Raw genomic sequence first — 18,700 nt, 5'->3', positions numbered from 1 at the left:
CCCTAGGTTCTTCAGAACCTTTTTTTTTTCTTTAGATTCCATATATATGTGTTAGCATACGGTATTTGTTTTTCTCTTTCTGACTTACTTCACTCTGTATGACAGACTCTAGGTCCATCCACCTAACTACAAATAACTCAATTTCGTTTCTTTTTATGGCTGAGTAATATTCCATTGTATATATGTGCCACATCTTCTTTATCCATTCATCTGTTGATGACACTTAGGTTGCTTCCATGTCCTGGCTATTGTAAATACAGCTGCAATGAACATTGTGGTACATGACTCTTTTTGAATCATGCTTTCTCAGGGTATATGCCCAGTAGTGGGATTGCTGGCTCGTATGGTAGCTCTATTTCTACTTTTTTAAGGAACCTCCATACTGTTCTCCATAGTGGCGGTATCAATTTACATTCCCACCAACAGTGTAAGAGGGTTCCCTTTTCTCAACACCCACTCCAGCATTTATGGTTTGTAGAATTTTTGATGATGGCCATTCTGACCGGTGTGAGGTGATACTTCATTGTAGTTTTGATTTGCATTTCTCTAATGATTAGTGATGTTGAGCATCCTTTCATATGTTTGTTGGAAATCTGTATATCTTCTTTGGAGAAATGTCTGTTTAAGTCTTCTGCCTATTTTTGGATTGGGTTGTTTGTTTGTGTTTTTGATATTGAGGTGTTGTAAATTTTGGAGATTAATCCTTTGTCAGTTGCTTCATTTGCAAATATTTTCTCCAATCCTGAGGGTTGTCTTTTCATCTTGTTTATGGTTTCCTTTGCTGTGCAAAAGCTTTTAAGTTTCATTAGGTCCCATTTGTTTATTTTTGTTTTTATTTCCATTTCGCTAGGAGCTGGGTCAAAAAGGAGCTTGCTGTGACTGATGTCATAGAGTGTTCTATGTTATCCTCTAAGATTTTTACAGTGTCTGGCCTTAGATTTAGGTCTTTAATCCATTTTGAGTTTATTTTTGTGTATGGTGTTAGGGAGTGTCCTAATTTCATTCTTTTACATGTAGCTGTACAGTTTTCCCAGAACCACTTATTGAAGAGACTGTCTTTTCTCCATTGTATATTCTTGCCTCCTTTATCAAAAACAAGGTGACCATGTGTATGTGGGTTTATCTCTGGGATTTCTATCCTGTTCCATTGATCTATATTTCTGTTTTAGTGCCAGTACCATACTGTCTTGATTGCTGTAGCTTTGTAGTATAGTGTGGAGTCCGGGAGCTTGATTCCTCCAGATCCATTTTTCTTTCTCAAGATTGCTTTGGCTATTCAGGGTCTTTTGTGTTTCCATACAAATTGTGCAATTTCTTGTTCTAGTTCTGTGAAAAATGCCAGTGGTAGTTTGATATGGATTGCATTGAAACTGTAGATTGCTTTGGGTAGTATAGTCATTTTCACAATGTTGATCCTTCCAATCCAAGAACATGGTAAATCTCTCCATCTATTTATATCATCGTTAATTTCTTTTGTCAGTTTTCTGCATACAGGTCTTTTGTTTCCTTAGGTAGGTTTATTCCTGGGTATTTTATTCTTTTTGTTGCAATGGTAAACGGGAGTGTTTCCTTAATTTCTCTTTCAGGTTTTCCATCATTAGTGTTAGGAATGCAAGAGATTTTTGTGCATTACTTTTGTATCCTGCTACTTTACCAAATTCCTTGATTAGCTCTAGTAGTTTTCTGGTAGCATCTTTAGGATTCTTTATGTATAGTATCATGTCATCTGCAAACAGTGACAGCTTTACTTCTTCTTTTCTGATTTTGATTCCTTTTATTTCTTTTCCTTCTCTGATTGCTCTGGCTAAAACTTCCAAGACTATGTTGAATAATAGTGGTGAGAGTGGACAACCTTGTCTTGTTCCTGATCTTAGAGGAAATGGTTTCAGTTTTTCACCATTGAGAATGATGTTTGCTGCGGGTTTGTCATATATGGCCTTTATTATGTCAAGGTAAGTTCCCTCTATACCTGCTTTCTGGAGGGTTTTTTTAAAAATCACAAATGGGTGTTGAATTTTGTCAAAAGCTTTTTCTGCATCTATTGAGATGATCATATGTTTTTTCTCCTTCAGTTTGTTAATGTGGTTTATCACACTGATTGATTTGAGTATACTGAAGAATCCTTGCTTTTCTGGGATAAACTCCACTTGTTCATGGTGTATGATCCTTTTAATGTGCTGTTGGATTCTGTTTGCTAGTATTTTGTTGAGGATTTTTGCATCTATTTTCATCAGTGATATTGGCCTGTAGTTTTCTGTCTTTCTGACATCTTTGTCTGGCTTTGGTATCAGGGTGATGGTGGCCTCATAGAATGAGTTTGGGAGTGTTCATCCCTCTGCTATATTTTGGAAGAGTTTGAGAAGGATAGGTGTTAGCTCTTCTCTAAATGTTTGATAGAATTCGCCTGTGAAGCCATCTGGTCCTGGGCTTTTGTTTGTTGGAAGATTTTTAATCACAGTGTCAGTTTCAGTGCTTGTGATTGGTCTGTTTATATTTTCTATTTCTTCCTGGTTCAGTCTCAGAAGGATGTGCTTTTCTAAGAATGTGTCCATTTCTTCCAGGCTGTCCAATTTATTGGCATATAGTTGCTTGTAGTAATCTCTCATGATCCTTTGTATTTCTGCAATGTCAGTTGTTACTTCTGCTTTTTCATTTCTAATTCTATTGATTTGAGTCTTCTCCCTTTTTTTCTTGATGAGTCTGGCTATTGGTTTATCAATTTTGTTTATCTTCTTAAAGAGCCACCTTTTAGTTTTATTGATCTTTGCTATTGTTTCCTTCATTTCTTTTTCATTTATTTCTGATTAGATATTTATGATTTCTTTCCTTCTGCTAACTGTGGGGTTTTTTTGTTCTTCTTTCTCTAATTGCTTTAGGTGTAATTTTAGGTTGTTTATTTGAGATGTTTCTTGTTTCTTGAGGTAGGACTGTATTGCTATAAACTTCCCTCTTAGAACTGCTTTTGCTGCATCCCATAGGTTTTAGGTCATCGTGTTTTCATTGTCATTTGTTTCTAGGTATTTTTTAATTTCCTCTTTGATTTCTTCAGTGATCTCTTGGTTATTTAGTAGTGTATTGTTTAGCTTCCATGTGTTTGTATTTTTTAGATTTTTTCCTGTAATTGATATCTACTCTCATGATGTTTTGCTTGGAAAAGGTACTCGATATGATTTCAATTTTCTTAAATTTCCCAAGGCTTGATTTGTGACCCAAGATATGATCTATCCTGGAGAACGTTCCATGAGCACTTGAGAAGAAAGTGTATTCTGTTGTTTTTGGATGGAATGTCCCATAGATATCAATTAAGTTCATGTTGTTTAATGTATCATTTAAAGCTTGTGTTTCCTTATTTATTTTCATTTTGGATGATCTGTCCATTGGTGAAAGTGGGGTGTTAACGTCCCCTACTATGATTGTGTTACTGTTGATTTCTCTTTTTATGGCTGTTAGCATTTGCCTTATGTATTGAGCTGCACCTATGTTGGGTGCATAAATATTTACAATTGTTATATCTTCTTCTTGGATTGATCCCTTGATTATTATGTAGTGTCCTTTTTTGTCTCTTGTAATAGTCTTTATTTTAAAGTCTATTTTGTCTGATAGGAGAATTGCTACTCCAGCTTTCTTTTGATTTCCATTTGCATGGAATATCTCTTTCCATCCCCTCAGTTTCAGTCTGTATGTGTCCCTAGGTCTGAAGTGGGTCTCTTGTATACAGCAAATATATGGGTCTTGTTTTTGTATCCACCTAGCCCGTCTATGTCTTTTTGTTGGAGCATTTAATCCATTTACATTTAAGGTAATTATCGATATGGATGTTCCTATTAACCATTTTCTTAATTGTTTTGGGTTTGTTATTGTAGGCTTTTTCCTTCTCTTGTGTTTCCTGCCTAGAGAAGTTCCTTTAGCATTTGTTGTAGAGCTGGTTTGGTGGTGCTGAATTCTCTTAGCTTTTGCTTATCTATAAAGTTTTTAATTTCTCCGTCGAATCTGAATGAGATCCTTGCTGGGTAGAGTAATCTTGGTTGTAGGTTTTTCCCTTTCATCGCTCTAAATATGTCCTGCCACTCCCTTCTGGCTTGCAGAGTTTCTGCTGAAAGATCAGCTGTTAACCTTATGGGGATTCCCTTGTATGTTATTTGTTGTTTTCCCTTGCTGCTTTTAATATTTTTTCTTTGTATTTAATTTTTGATAGTTTGATTGATATGTGTCTTGACGTGTTTCTCCTTGGATTTATCCTGTATGGGACTCTCTGTGCCTCCTGGACTTGATTGATTATTTCCTTTCCCATATTAGGGAAGTTTTCAACTATAATCTCCTCAAATATTTTCTTAGTCCCTTTCTTTTTCTCTTCTTCTTCTGGGAGCCCTATAATTCGAATGTTGGTGTGTTTAATGTTGTCCCAGACGTCTCTGGGACTGTCCTCAATTCTTTTCATTCTTTGTTCTTTATTCTGCTTGGCAGTAGTTATTTCCACTATTTTATCTTCCAGGTCACTTTCCCATCTTCTGCTTCAGTTATTCTGCTACTGATTCCTTCTGGAGAATTTTTAATTTCATTTTTTGTGTTGTTCTTCATTGTCTGTTTGCTCTTTAGTTCTTATAGGTCCTTGTTAAACTTTTTTGTATTTCCTCCATTCTGTTTCCAACATTTGGATCATCTTTACTATCATTACTCTGAATTCTTTTTTGGTATACTGCCTATTTCCTCTTCATTTGTTTGGTCTGGTGGGTTTTTGCCTTGCTCCTTCATCTGCTGTGTGTTTCTCTGTCTTCTCATTTTGCTAACTTACTGTGTTTGGGGTCTCCTTTTTGCAGCCTGCAGGTTCGTACTTCCCATTGTTTTTGGTGTCTGCCCCCAATGGCTAAGGTTGGCTCATTGGGTTGTGTAGGCTTCCTGGTGGATTGGACTGGTGCCTGTGTTCTGGTGGATGAGGCTGGATATTGTCTTTCTGGTGCAGCCCAATTTTTTAATGAAACAAACATGAACCCATGCGTTTTGTGAAAATGTGGCTCCTTTCTTATCCATATAATTGATGTAATGTGTGACTCAAGTTCGCACTCTCAGTAGAATTGGGAAGTAATCTGGTCCATTAACGTTACTCCTTTCTTTTGGTTGTAACACACAATTCCAGGGTAACATATTAACTTCTGGCTAAGTGAGGCCTCTTTGGGGTAATGGCAGATTGTTAAAGGCTTCTCTCCCCTCCTGTTCTCCCAGATGGTGATGCTGCAGGCCGCATGTAGCACGCTATCTCCAGGCCTGGGTCTCTGTCCTAGGGAATGTACTGAGGATGTGCTGGGCTCACCCAGCATTTGTACCCCACTGGGGTCTCCCAGGAGTAAGGGGTAACTTCTAGGGTTTCTTTTAACCTGTTGTGATGGCCCCGTACTCCTAGGCTCTGGTTTTAAGGGCTCTTGGGTTCTCTGAATGATAAACTAAGTGAGGCTTCACCTTCATATCACTGGATGCATTGCCACCAAACAACAGAGTTAGCCTATCCTCTGCTGCTTTATAGCCTGGCATCAACTTTTCCTCTTTACTGATGTAACTTCGGTCTGGCAGCCTCTTCCAGTATAGTCCTGTCTCATCCACATTAAAAACCTGCTCTGGTAAATACGTGCCTTCATCAATAATTTCTCAAAGCATTTCAGGAAATTCCCAGGCAGTTACCGTATCTGCACTCACTGCCTCGCCACTTACTTTTACGTTGTGATTGTTGGCTCCAGCCTTGAACTGATGAAACCAGTCATGGCTGGCATTAAAAGATGTGCCCTCTGATTCTTCGCCGTGTTTCTTCAAGTCTTCATAAAGGCTTTTAGCTTTCTTTTGAATTGGCATGAAGCTGAGCAGGACTCGACGCTGATGCTGATTCTGCATCCACACACTGAGAAGTTTCTCCATCTCCTCCATCACTTTTCCATGCTTCTTCGATATTATTGTTGACATCATCGACACAGCAGACTTCACATGCTCCATGATCTTGTCCGTGTTCTTCAGAATCGTGCCAATGGTTGAACGATTCATGTTATAAGAACAAGCGATGTCTAACATCTTTTTGCCTCGCTCCACTCTCTCAATTATTTTCACTTTTGTTTCCATTGTTATCTCTTGGAACTTCTTAGCAGTACCAGCTACATCACCGCTGCGTTTACACTTGCTTCTGGATACCCTGGGCTTGAACTAAAGATACTGTACTACTGTACTCTATACAGTACTGGTACAGTAAAGTACACAAAAGTACAACCACTTTTAGAGGATGCACTCATGTAACAATGTACACCATACACGTGAACTAACTTACGTGACTGGACATGTGAATGCCCGTTTGTATCTTTGAAAGCTTGCAACTTGAAGGTTCGTATGTATGGGACTTACTGTACTAAAGTCAATACTTTAATTATTGTACTTTTCAGTTCCAAAATTTCCATTTCATTTGTTTTTATATCTTCCTTTTTTTTCCAGAGAGAGACCTTCTGTTTTTCTTTTGTTTCAGGAGTGCTTACCCTTACTTCTTTGAGCATAGTTACAATCACTGCTTTAAAAATCTTTGATTATTCTAACATCTGCATCTTTTCAGGGTTAATATCTGTTGATTTTCTCTTTCCTTGTTAGTTGAGACTTTCATGATTCTTCATATGCTGAGAAATTTTGGCCTATATCCTTGATATTTTGAAATATTATGAGACTCTGAGTCTGGTTTAAATCTGGTTTAAAGAAACATTGTTTTTTTTGTTTGCTTGTTTTTTTGAAGCAGGCAATTAACCACGTTATATCCTGGCTGTAAGTTCCAACCTCTGTGGAACTGCCTCTGTGGGCTATGATTCCAATACTAGTTCTGTTTTCAAAGTGCAGCATTATTCACACCAGTCCTGTGTGTGTGCCACCCAGTGGGCATTCTTGGGGCAGAATCTTGGTCTAACCTGTAGTTCAGTTCTCTAAACCTGTGGTATGCTTTTTAAAGTCAGATCCATACATGTTCAGCTTGGAGGTGAACCCAGGAGTTAATACATTAAGTTCATGGATTTCTTTCTTAATATCCCTACTCTCCATGATCTTGCCCACACCTTTTGGCTCCTTGGAGCCTTCTTCCTAGTCCTTTAGCCAGCAGGCTTGGTCTATAGTTTGCTAGCTCGGCCACATACTTCCTGTGACTGTTATTGTGTCTGGAGTCGAGTGGCAGGGGCACAGAAAGAGGAAAAAAGGAATGGAGACTTGCTCACCTTCTTCTGATCACTGCTCCTCTGGTCAAACAGAATGGTTCTCCTTCCTCCCTCAGAGCTTTGGGTGCCTGCCCATCACCACTGCCACCACCCCCGCTCCCATCCCCACCACCACTGCTGCCTGTGGGAGAGGCTGAAAAGAAGGAAAAAAAGAAACAAAAACCAGAGGATTTCCCCTCTCTTTCTCTCTGACTCTTAGGAGTCCCCTTTCTTAGTTCTTGGACCAGAAACAGAGGACTCTCTTGGAGCTATTTCTGTCGGCCCCTGGGACACACTTCTGAGTTTCTGGCTGCCTTTGAGTCCAGACTGGGCAACACTAGAGGAAAAAAATGGCAAACTCACTGCTGACTTAGTGGAACTTTGAATCCTGGTGTCCTTCCCCAATCTGCCTGCTACAATTTATGTTTCAGGGCCCTCAGAGAGCTACTGCCTCCATTCTGTCCAGGATTTATAGTTGCATTTAGTGTGCCTTTCCTTATTGCATCTTTTGTGGAATCAGCATCTCATTTAAATCATTGGTCTTTTGCTATGTGGAAAATGGTGTATATATATATATATATATATATGTGTGTGTGTGTGTGTGTGTGTTACATTTTAAAATTTCATTGACCAGTAATAGCTCTTTATTATGGCCTGAAAGAATTAGGCAGTCCATGTCCTATTTTCTGAATCTACAATTAGAGACATTCCCCCCAAACACAAATTCTCAAAGGAACAAATTCACATTAAGACTGAACCACACCTTACCTGGCCTGTACAGTACTTTCAGTTGTTTTTCTTGTTTACATTCTCCCCTTTCACATTAACAGGAAGAAAAGAGAGTGTCCCAAGAGGCCATAAGAATTCTGAGATTTTAAGCCTAAGCGATTGGGAAGACAGCTGCCCTTCACCCAGATATGGAGCCTGGAATAAGGAGACAGCGGTTTTGGTTGTGGGAGGTGATGGTTCCCTCAGTCACACACTGACTTGAAGAGTCTGCTAGGATATCCAGGAAATGGAAGCCTGGAGTTGAGAAGTTATCACGGAAGGTGTGAGGAAGAAAACTACTAAGGCAAGAAAGGAGAGACAGGGACCACATACCGAGGGGACCTTAAACTTCCCACTGCCAAGGATGCCCCCTCCCCCCACCACAATGCAGGCCTCATTCTAAATTGCTGCTCTTCGAGACCCCTCCCACTGCTGTGCCTGCTCATCCCTGAGCATCACTCAAGTCCCCAGAGCCTGTGAAATCTCCCTAGGCATCTCCCCTTTTAGGACATCGATTGACCCTTTATCTGGAGCTTATTCAAAGGTAGACGGGATATTTTGGTCACCAAGGCAGAACTACTGGGGGAGATTTTTAAGGATTTTCCTGATTCTGCCCCCTGGTGGAGACAAGTAGTCTGGATTAAGTTGCAGCTTTCTGTGGCCTGCCTGACCCGTGCCCAGAATTTACCCCTTAACTTGGGCTAATCAATACAATTACCTCTGGATAGTGAAATAACAAGGCTTCTCGAGCACATTGCCACTGCCAACTTGTATCTACAAATACCATCATATTTTATTGTAACAACCACTGTTTCAGTCATGGTATACTAGGTTTTTCTGCATGAATAAACAAACCCAAATCTCAGTGGCTTAACACAGCAAAAGATGCTACACATCCAAAAGGAGTGGTGGGTGCTCTGCTCCTCAGAGACCTCTGAGACCCAGGCTAAGCAAGGCAACATCTTAACTGTAGCTTCTACAATCATGGCACCAGTGGGAAGGAAATGTGATTGGTAAACTGAGACTTAAAGCATCTGTTGTCTTTCCTCTCTTCCTCCCTCCCTCCCTCCCTCCCTTCCTTCCTTCCTTCCTTCCTTCTGTCCTTCTATTTTTCTTTCTCTCTTTCTATTTTTAAAAAGAGAAGTCATATTCCATCGGCCAAAGAAAATCACATGGCCACATTTGACTTCAAGGGGACAGTGAAGTTAAATCTTCTCTTGCCCCTAAAGGGGAAATAGTAATGACTGCCCAAACTGTGCCCTCAAGAATTGTTCTCTTCTCTTTGGAGTTGAAAAACTCAGGCTCTATTAGGGCACTTTTCCAAAGTCACACCGTTAGTAAGTGAGCAGAGCAAGGACCCAGGTGCACACTTGTTTAGCTCAGATGTCTCCTCTTCAGGAAGTCATTTTATAGAAGGTGTTTCTTATTATCTTCAAGGGAACTTCAGTTGCTGACAAATGAAAAGCTTGACCCCCAATTTCACAAAGTTAATTTTTCTTTTTTGACAAAGAATAAAAGAATGATAAAAACAAAAGAACAAAAGAAAGAAAGAGAAAAAGAAAGAAATTGAAAAGAGAAGAAAAAATAAAAAGCAACCAGGGCTCTTGTCCACCTGCGCCAGTGTCTGATTGCACGTCAGGGTGATTTGGATTCGTTCCCTCTGTGTGGTATTTTCCATTTGTAGGACTGGGTCAGAAGTTTGTATATTAGTCTACATGCTTGTTCTTGCTTACGTTTGTTCTCTGCTCGATCCCACACCCTTCATTCATCCTTGGAATATTCCAGTGACAATGGAAAAACAGCAATATAGCTAGTCAGACAGAAGGGACTGAGCATGGACACAGCCCACCTTCTCTCAGAATTCTAAGACGGAAGGTAGAGGGCACGAGAGTGCGCTCTACACGTTTCCCCACTTGAGAGAAGTCAGCTGTGAGTGTTTAGTCTCACTCTGCAGATGAGAAAACTGAGGCTCAGAGAGGTGAAGACAATGTTCAAGGTCACATGGCTAGAAGCAGATTAAAACAAGCTGCTACTGTTTTTCTGAATCGTAGCTTCAGACCACCCCACTCTGCAGCCTTCCATCTACTCTCATACTCATGGTACACCTGCCCTGAAATGTATTATGCCAGCTGATGCAGGGGTAGCTCTGCCTTGTCTGAAGACTTCCACCTTCACACGGCTTGCTCTTTGAAGGGCACAAGAGCAGGTGCAGTCCTTTCCCTTGGAGAAGTAGAGGTGAGGCAGCAACCCCGCTGCTCAGGCTGCCGGCTCTGGAGGCAGTAGTCCTCCCAACACTTTAGAAGAAATGCTCCCCGCGCCTCGGGACTCTTCCTGAACAAACTTGAGATCCATAGATGAGTTCTAGAAAGAGGCAAGGCATGCGGAGTAGTAGAAATTTGTGTCCATACTGCAGGGCCGAGCCTCCAAACAAGCCCATGAGGGAGATCCAGCCGTGTTTTTGTTTTAACCCCAAAGAAGGAAAAACACCACTTGATTAGATTAAATATGCTTTGAGTAGGGCCCGAAGTCCTCAGCTTTAATGTGTATGAGATCTGAAACTCAAGATGTTTTTAGTGGCTTTGAGAGCTGTTTCTGACAGCATGAGACCCCAGTTGTCTCCATGCGTGAACTTACAAGGGGAAGGACGGCTCCCTGAAATAGCTCAAGGCCTGGCCCCCATGCGGTAATGGAAAGGGCACCAGCCCAGCACTTATCAGGGGTTGTTCTCAATCAAACACACACATACTCATAGTATGAATGTTTGCCACTCGTTATCTGCGTAAGAAGAAATGCCCTCTTCCGCCTCTAGAACTCCATGATTTGAAATAGGGAAAGGTGACCTTAAGAAGAAGCTGGCCACGGACGTGGATCCTATAGCCTTTGGACTGACAGCTACTTCAAGGGGAACATCGGAGCCATTCCAGGGCTCACACACACAGCAGGCCTTCTCTCATCCCTCCCAAACAAATGAGCACAGCAGCTAAGTCAGTGAGTCTTAAAGCCTCAAGACACAGGCTGTGGGGAGTTTTCTCTTGAAGCCATAATGTGGCACTAGAGTTGTGTGGTAATTCTCTACATTGCTGGAATAAAAGAAGGCATTTCAAATGCAGCTTGAAATTTTTACAAAAGAAGTCACATGCTTCTCTGTGTATGTCATCTTTTCCCAGATGGATCCAAAATGAGCCACAGGATTTCCCTGTTGCAGAGTTTCTGAGAGAATAATAGATCTGACAGCTGGAAGGGGCTTCAGGAGTTGGTGTGAGCCCCTTTTCTTCCAACATGTATAAATATGTTCTTCCTATTTTCTAAATGAGGGGACTGCAGTTCTGAGGTTGGTGATTTTGATATCGACACGGCCAGCGAGTGATGCTGGCGTGGAGGTTGGGGGATACCTGCCTTCTTCTACTACGCTCAAGTGCTTCTCACAAGGAGAAGACGCCACCATCACGCAGAGAGTAGGAAACAGGAAACAGGAAAGAAAAAAAAAAAGGAATGCAGGACCCATAGAAATCTTGGCAGCAAAGTCTGGCCAGATGTCACAAGTGGCACACAGTAGGTCTCTATATATTGACAACAGAGGCAAGACAAAGATGACTGGCAAAGTAGAGCAATGAACCTAGAGACTGTTTGACTTTGTGGTCTGTAGTGCCTGGGATTACGTACAAACCATATCTGGCCCGTGTTCATTGGATATGTGGTATCTCTGAGACTTTATAAAAATCAGTTCATTCAACAAGAAAGCCAGTTTGATAAAAGAGGGAAAATTGCCAATGAGGCTAAGGTGACAGCAATTTCAGGCACCGTGTAAGCTGATTAGCCTCAAACAGAGACGCTGCTCTCTGTGCTGAGACCTCTAACCCTGCGGCCGTCTTGGAGACTTGTGGTGCCGGTCACGAGGGCAGCATGGGCAATGAGTGAAGGCCAAGACCTTATTAGGAGAGTCTCCCAGGAAGCAGGGTAAGGCAAACACAGGGCATTCCTTTAGAGTGATGGATTTGTTTTGTTTTGCATTTATTTTTGCATTACAAAAGAATTGTGAAATGATATTTTTACATTACCTTTTTTTTTTTTTCTTTTTTTAATTAACCAAAGGATTTTTTTTTTTTTCTCTCTCCCTTTGGATAAACACAGATCTGGTCAGGCCAGCCCCTGCTTAAAACACCTCAGAGGCTTCCTCTTGCTCATTTGAAAATAACCCAGCTCACGAAAATGATGCTAAACATCACTGACCTTTAACAGATTTGCGCAGGACAGCTTTCCCTATCGATCATGAAATGATATGTTTTGGGATTGGTTGAGTAATAGCCACTACACTTGAGCTGCCCCCAACACCTCTTCCCCTCTGGGATCCCTGGACCTTCCCGAAATCCAGCATCTAGGGCAGCAGGGGGGGCCCCAGGACCCTGCCCCAGCCTGTGGCTTGTGTCTGTTCTGATGGGACATGCCTGTGCCTTTGTGGTTGTCAAAGGCTCGTTAACCTCTCCTGGAAGACTCAATGCAGTCAAACGTATCCCCCTGCCCCGCTTCCTCCCTTTCTCTCCCTGAGCCCTGGCCACACAGCCCTTCTTTATTTTCCCCAGGTGCGTCATGCTTCCCTCGGGGCCTTTGCAATTGTGCTTCCTTCTGTCTAGAACAATCTCTCCCACCCTGTCCCCTTTTGACTTTGGTTAACGTTTTTCATCCTCCCTTGGATCATTCATAGTCAGCTTCAATAAGTGTAGGTTGGATGGATGAATGAAAGAATGACCAGTCATGTGAGAGGAGCAGGCGCTAGCAAACGGACTTCTTCCATCGCTCTCCATTGTCTTTGCCTAGTTAATCATCGCCAGAATGAGAAAGGGAGCCTGTGGATCCGGAGGCTGTGATGTCCGCCTTCTACTTTGCTCCGCATTGCTGCTCCTGGACAGAAGCGGCTTCAACCTGGGTGATGCCTCTTAGCTGTGAGTATTACCGCTTGCAAAGAGGGAAAAGAGAAATAATCTGAATATTTGGGATTCCAAAAGTTGTCTTGTACCAGGTAACTTGAGGCTTCCTATCTCCTCTTTCTGGCCATGAGACAAGAAAGGGAATGAGAGTGAAGTACGAGAGGTAAGGGGAATTAGATAACCTGAGCGTAGCCTGAAGACTCCCTGAAGACACTTCATCGGAAACCGACATTCCATCGAGAAGTCATTTTACTGCTGTCCTCTGAGCCTGTGGTACAGCTATTCTCTTACAGGCCAAGTGGGGGCCAGCCCCAGGCAGGCCCTCGGGAGGAACCCGGTTTTTAGATCCATACCCCAGATGCCCTGGAGGAGGAAGAGAAAGAAGTAAGTTAAGGAGGCAAGCAGGGGAGGGAAGGCTTCTTAACACTCACCGAAAGGTTCTCAGAAGCAGCTTAAAACTACATGTTTACCAGCTCGCGAGGGACTCTGTTGTGTCGTGGTGTTCTGTTTTGTTTTATTTTGTTTTGTTTAAATCACGCTTCCCTTATTTCCTTATTATTCACTGGGCACAAGCTTGCCTTGACTTTGCAGTCTACAAACATTCACAACCAAGAAAATGAAGAGAACGATTTTGCATTATTCCCGGTACCCGGTATCTTGCTGGAGCCTGAAATTAGGGGTTGGACTACATGTCTGCTTCCCTTCCACCTCCAAATGTTAACAAAGAAGGGATAATGGAGGGGTTTTCTTCCCTGCTGGGACACAACCCCCAGAAATGCCATTAGGACGAAAACATTAGTGTTTGTCAAGAGTAGAGAGCAGTATTTTTTCAAAGCGTAACTTCTGGAACTCTAGCCCCAAGAAATACTCTGCTGGTAAAAGGATTCCTGGTCAGTACTTATTAGTGAAGTGCAGAAGCCGTGTTACTCATATGTTCCCCCCAAAAGGTCCGGTTGTCCCAAGCTGCCTTCCTGCAATCTGTTCAACACTGGGCTCTCATTCCAGTCCCATATGCTCTGAAATCCCAGGAAGCCGCTCTCAGCAGTATATGCCATCGGTCCCCCAACATTAGGAAGTCCTCACTAGTGCCGATGTTATGCTCCAGGCTGGGGACCCCCAGGAGGAATGGTGGGATGCTGGGCATGTGGTGCTTGGCAGGGGGCAGGCTTAGTGAGGTGGGGTGGTGGCAGTCTTGTGCAGGATGACCAGGTCGTCTATCATAGCAACCTGGACAGTGGAGTGAAGGGGGCACTAATTATTCCTAATTATACGTGGCAGCAGGTGGAAACTAGGGCTGCCTATATATGTGGAGCTGACAGAGGGGTTATGATTTTTGTTTCTCAGCTTAGGAGCCACTTCTAAGGCCAATGGGCAGTGGTCACAGGAAAAAGCTTTCGGTTAACAATTAGAGGGGGCTTTGTAACAGAAAGTCTCCAACAACAGTATGGGCTATTTTATGAGTAGTGAGCACCTTAACACTGCAGATATGCACGAGGGTAACTGACAAACTGCCCTCCAAGATGTTGTGTACAGAAGACACTGACATGCCAGGGAGCTGGACGACCGCGGGGTGGCCTGTGACTGGGATCTGAGGCACCCACTCTGCTTTGTCCTCTCTGCTAGAGAGGGTTAGTTGTTTATACATGAGGACCAAATTCTGCCAGTCTGATGCACGCACACCCATACGCTTGGGTAAAAGTAGAAATGCAACAGGACTGAAAGATTTAAAACTTGCTGACTTTGTATAATTAATATTCTCTTGTGTCTATACAGAATGTAAATATCTCTGTTTAAAATGAGACTAGATTTCACAGTCTTGACTTTAAAAAAGAGAACACTCTGTGACATGTAAGCAAAATGTGGTCACAACTATTTGAACAAGTTTGAAGTGGATCAGAATCAGTTCTGAAAAGCCAGCTTAGGTCACTTGGATTAAGTTTGGTCAATAAAAATTGCACTCTGGTTATGTAAGATGTTCACATCAAGGGAAGAAGGGTGGGAATATAAAGGGATTCTTTGTACTATTTTTGCAACTTGTCTGTATGTCTAAAATTAGTTTTTAAAAAACTCCACATCCTTGGCTCCTAAGCCCTGCTCATACCATGGCCTGCCTGAAGAACTTCCCTGATCCTTTAAGGCTCAGCTCGGGCAGACCATCCCGGGATTTCCGATCCCCTCTCATGAGTTGGGGATCTGCAGATGCCCCAATTATACCTACCACCTACCAGTATGATTTTCTATTCTGCACCTTTCTCGCCTTACTCTGAGCGTCTTTTGGACTGGAATGTTTTCTTCATTTTATATTTACCTCTGAGTACCAAGGCCCTACTCAGCACTCTGTACATATCTCTTCAATAAATTAATAAATCAATCCATTTTGAACAAGTTTTATTAGTTATTTTTTTCTTTTTAAAAATTGTGGTAAAATATACACTACATAATTTTAACCATTTGAAGTGTCCAGTTCATTGGGACATTAAGTATATCCCACTGTTTTATAATTTTTCTATCATTTTAAATGGTTTAAACTGGTCAGAGCCACTAAATCTGGACCCAAGGGACTCATGACACTCAGAATTCATTTCATCCCACTGTGCCACCAATCAAACTCTGTGTGAGCGAGGATGGAATTATTTCATCCTATTTGAACTAGCTTGAATCAGGGAGAACTGGCTCTGCCCAGGCTCCAGGCCAGTAGTCGGCACTCAAAGTTGGTGATTTTCTTTGGCCTAATCTCTTGGGTTGTCACTTTCTCTTTTGTTATTTTTTTTTTCCCTTGGAGGTTTCTGCCCTGCTGCTCTCCTTTCTCCTCCCACATACCACACCCGTCCCTGGAGCGGCCTGGCTCTGGGGCAGGGAGCTTACATTCTACTGCCACCTTCACTGTTCCAGCCGTGCACCTGCATTTTCAAAACAACTCCTGCAGGCAGGCTTTGGAGGCAGTCATAATCAAACAGGCTGACTCACGGTAGGGAGTCTACCTGTATCTGGACAACCTCTTCAAATATTTAAGGTCACCATTACCCCCTCCTGGCAGAGGAGGGACATTTTCTCACAGTCATTCTAGTTCCTACCTCACTAGCTTTAAACGCCTCCATTTGAATTGAAAGAATGTAGCACTGCATTAGGAACCAAGAAACTGGGCTCTAGTGATTTTCCGGCCATTAGCTAGCTGGGTAATTTTGGTCATGCCCTCCCTGGGACGATATTTGCCGGTTCGTAAAAAGAAGGGCTTGGATATACAGGTCAAAGTTTGATTTTTATTATTACTGTTTTGCAGCAGGTTTTTTTCCTGTGTGTGGGGATACAGTATTACCCTAAGACAAGAAAAATGCCGAATCCCTCTGGCTGTCAGAAGCGAGTTTTCTCTCTCCCCCATGCTGTCTAACCCTAGTTAGACTGTGGAGGGCTCTTGTCCTTTGTCCCTTGCCTTTAGAAGGAGCCCGGTGAGTATTATCTTTTGTGTGAGTGTGCGCGTGTGACTGTGCGCCCCTTACAGGAGGGCTCTTCTGTCGCCGCCCTTATAGTCACTGCCTTCTTCTCCGCTCTTGTTTACAGCAAAAATTGTCTTGCTGGCTCCCTGCCTCAGCCTCATCCTCATCCTCTTGTAGCCAGAATGGTTGTCCCAAAACGCAAGGATGCCCCCATCCCTCCTGTGCCTCGGTCCTTCAATGGCTCCCACAAACCTCAGGATAAGATTAGCGCGGAATTCAGGGCCTTCCACCATCTGGCCCTAGTTTAATTACCTCCTGGTCTCACCCCTTTTTCCTCTTACTTGGCCAGCCCGGACCGCTCTTCCTTCCAACCTCGCCACCCTCCTCCCCGCTTTCCTCGGTCTAGACTGTCCTCCCCTCTAAGGAATGATGTCTGTCCGCTCTCACCCAGGGATCCGTGGCGTTCGTCCTCGTTAAGGGGCCCCTCTGGTGAGTGAGGGTGGGCTGGGGGCCGGTGCTTCCCGAGGCGGCCGCCAGGGGGCGTCAGGAGCGGCTCCAGATGACAGCAGGAGGCCGAGAGTGGGGGAGGGAGGAGGGACTGAGGGAGCGCGGATCCCGGCTCTCGGGATCGCAAACTCAGAGCCAGAGTTCTCCGCGCGCACCCGAGCCTCTGGCCGCCCGCGCAGCCCGACGCGAAACCCGGGCGCAGCGGGAGCCCGTGCAGGACGGGCGCGGGACGGCGGCGGCGGCGGCCGTCCATGCGGCGCGCTCGGGGCTACCCGGCGCCGGGAACCACGCGGGGGCGAGGCGAGGCGGCCACCCGCCGCTCCGGGACACGGACCGCCAGGTGAGCCGAGCTGCCCGCGCCGCGCGCCCTCTGCGCCCAGCCCGCGGGGTCACGACCCGGCCCGGCCGCTGCCAGCCTCTCGGGCCCCCTCAGCACCGCCGGGCGGGCTGGCGCGGGTGGCGGGGCGCAGTGGGTGTGTCGGGGGCGCCGAGGGGCTGCGTCCGAACCAGGCTGGGGGAGCCAGCGCGCGCCTAGTTCGTGCCGACGGCTGCGCCTCCTTCTGTCCTCTTCTTTTCCTGGGGGATTTGCTCCGTCCCAGCGCCAGCACTCACCCCTCCACCCTCCTACTTGGAAACTATAGGGACAGTCAACCTTGGCCGTCCTGGAGTCGGGGCCCCGAGCTCTCTTGGTTGCGGCAGTTGGGGACTGGCGAGTGAACACCCAGCCCGCGCGACCCCACGCTAGCCTCGCCAACCTCCTGCCCGGGGCCGGAGAGCTGGTCGAGTCTCGGTCGGCGCGCGTCGAGACCCAGCCTGAGGCCTCGGCCACATCGTTTTCTAGAAAGCCTCACACCTCTGTGTGTGTGTCTCAGCTAAACCGCTGCAACCTAGCGCCTCGGGGAGCCGGAGTGGATGGGCGGTTTCCGCCAACTCCGGACACTTCCTCAAGTGTAGCCCAAGTACCTGCAGTCCCTTGGCGCGCTTGTAGAATTAGCTTTTACAGAACTAGCCCACACTGGAGCTATAGCGATCTGGAAGTTAATATTTTTTTCTTTGAAATAACATCAGCCCTAAGTTGGGAAGAGGCTTTCAGGTCGTTCTCAGGCCCACTTAGCATCGGGAATTTGTGGGGTCTCCTTAAGCAGTCCACAGCCAGACCCGCGCCCCACCCCCCTGCGCGTGCCTCCACTACTGCCTGGCGAGTGTGCTTGCCTGCGTCTCTTCCTGTCTCCTCAGTGACCCCCACCACGCAGCCCTTTGTCCCTTGGCAGGCAGTAAGTGAATCTGAAGCCTTGGTCCCGGGTAGCCAAAGCGATCATGGGATGCCTGTTGGAATTTGGAAAAAGAGACGTAGAGACCTGAGAGAGGTCTACGGAATCATCTCCTCCAACTGTCCTTTCGCAGCTGAAGGCACCCAGGTACAAAAGAGTCTAAAGATTTTTCAAAGATCACACAGCTCTTAAAACCTGTATAACCCGCGTATGTCTTCTGCTTCATTGATAAAAGTGATGAAGCGGTTGGGCTTAATAGCGCTTTATTGGGTCTCAAAATACAAAGAAGTAAACATTTTAAAAAGGTGATTTAAATACAGTGCTTCTCAACGCCTGTAGATTCTCGTTGGCACCATAGTTGAATTCCTTTAGAAAACAAAATCCTAGCCCTGAAATTAATGCAAGGAAGCAGACAGGAGTCCTGGGACTTTCCTATAAACCTCTGCAGGGCTGGAACAGGGATTTCCCAGAGGTCCCGGAAACAAGTTTGGGTGATCAGAATACTGGAGGCCCTAGTGAACAAGCAACTCGGGTGGCCTCTTGTGGGGAGGGCTGGCCAGATGAGCTTGTGTGGTCTCCTCCATGCCCAGCAC

The 18,700-nt window shown here is 44.5% G+C and overlaps 1 protein-coding gene across 1 annotated transcript in view; it reads left to right on the top strand.

Moving 5' to 3' along the window:
* The first annotated feature begins 16,997 nt into the window (after positions 1–16,997).
* THSD4 (thrombospondin type 1 domain containing 4) overlaps positions 16,998–18,700 on the top strand; it is a 589,447-nt gene continuing 587,744 nt past the window's right edge. The window contains exon 1 of the mRNA XM_032623848.1: positions 16,998–17,176. The gene's annotated coding sequence lies outside the window, so the exon portion shown is untranslated. The remainder of the gene's footprint in view (positions 17,177–18,700) is intronic.

Source organism: Phocoena sinus, chromosome 2, assembly GCF_008692025.1.
Source record: "Phocoena sinus isolate mPhoSin1 chromosome 2, mPhoSin1.pri, whole genome shotgun sequence".
Lineage (NCBI taxonomy): Eukaryota > Metazoa > Chordata > Mammalia > Artiodactyla > Phocoenidae > Phocoena > Phocoena sinus.
The sequence above is the reverse complement of the archived record's forward strand: the minus strand, read 5'-3'. Positions and strand labels throughout refer to the sequence as shown.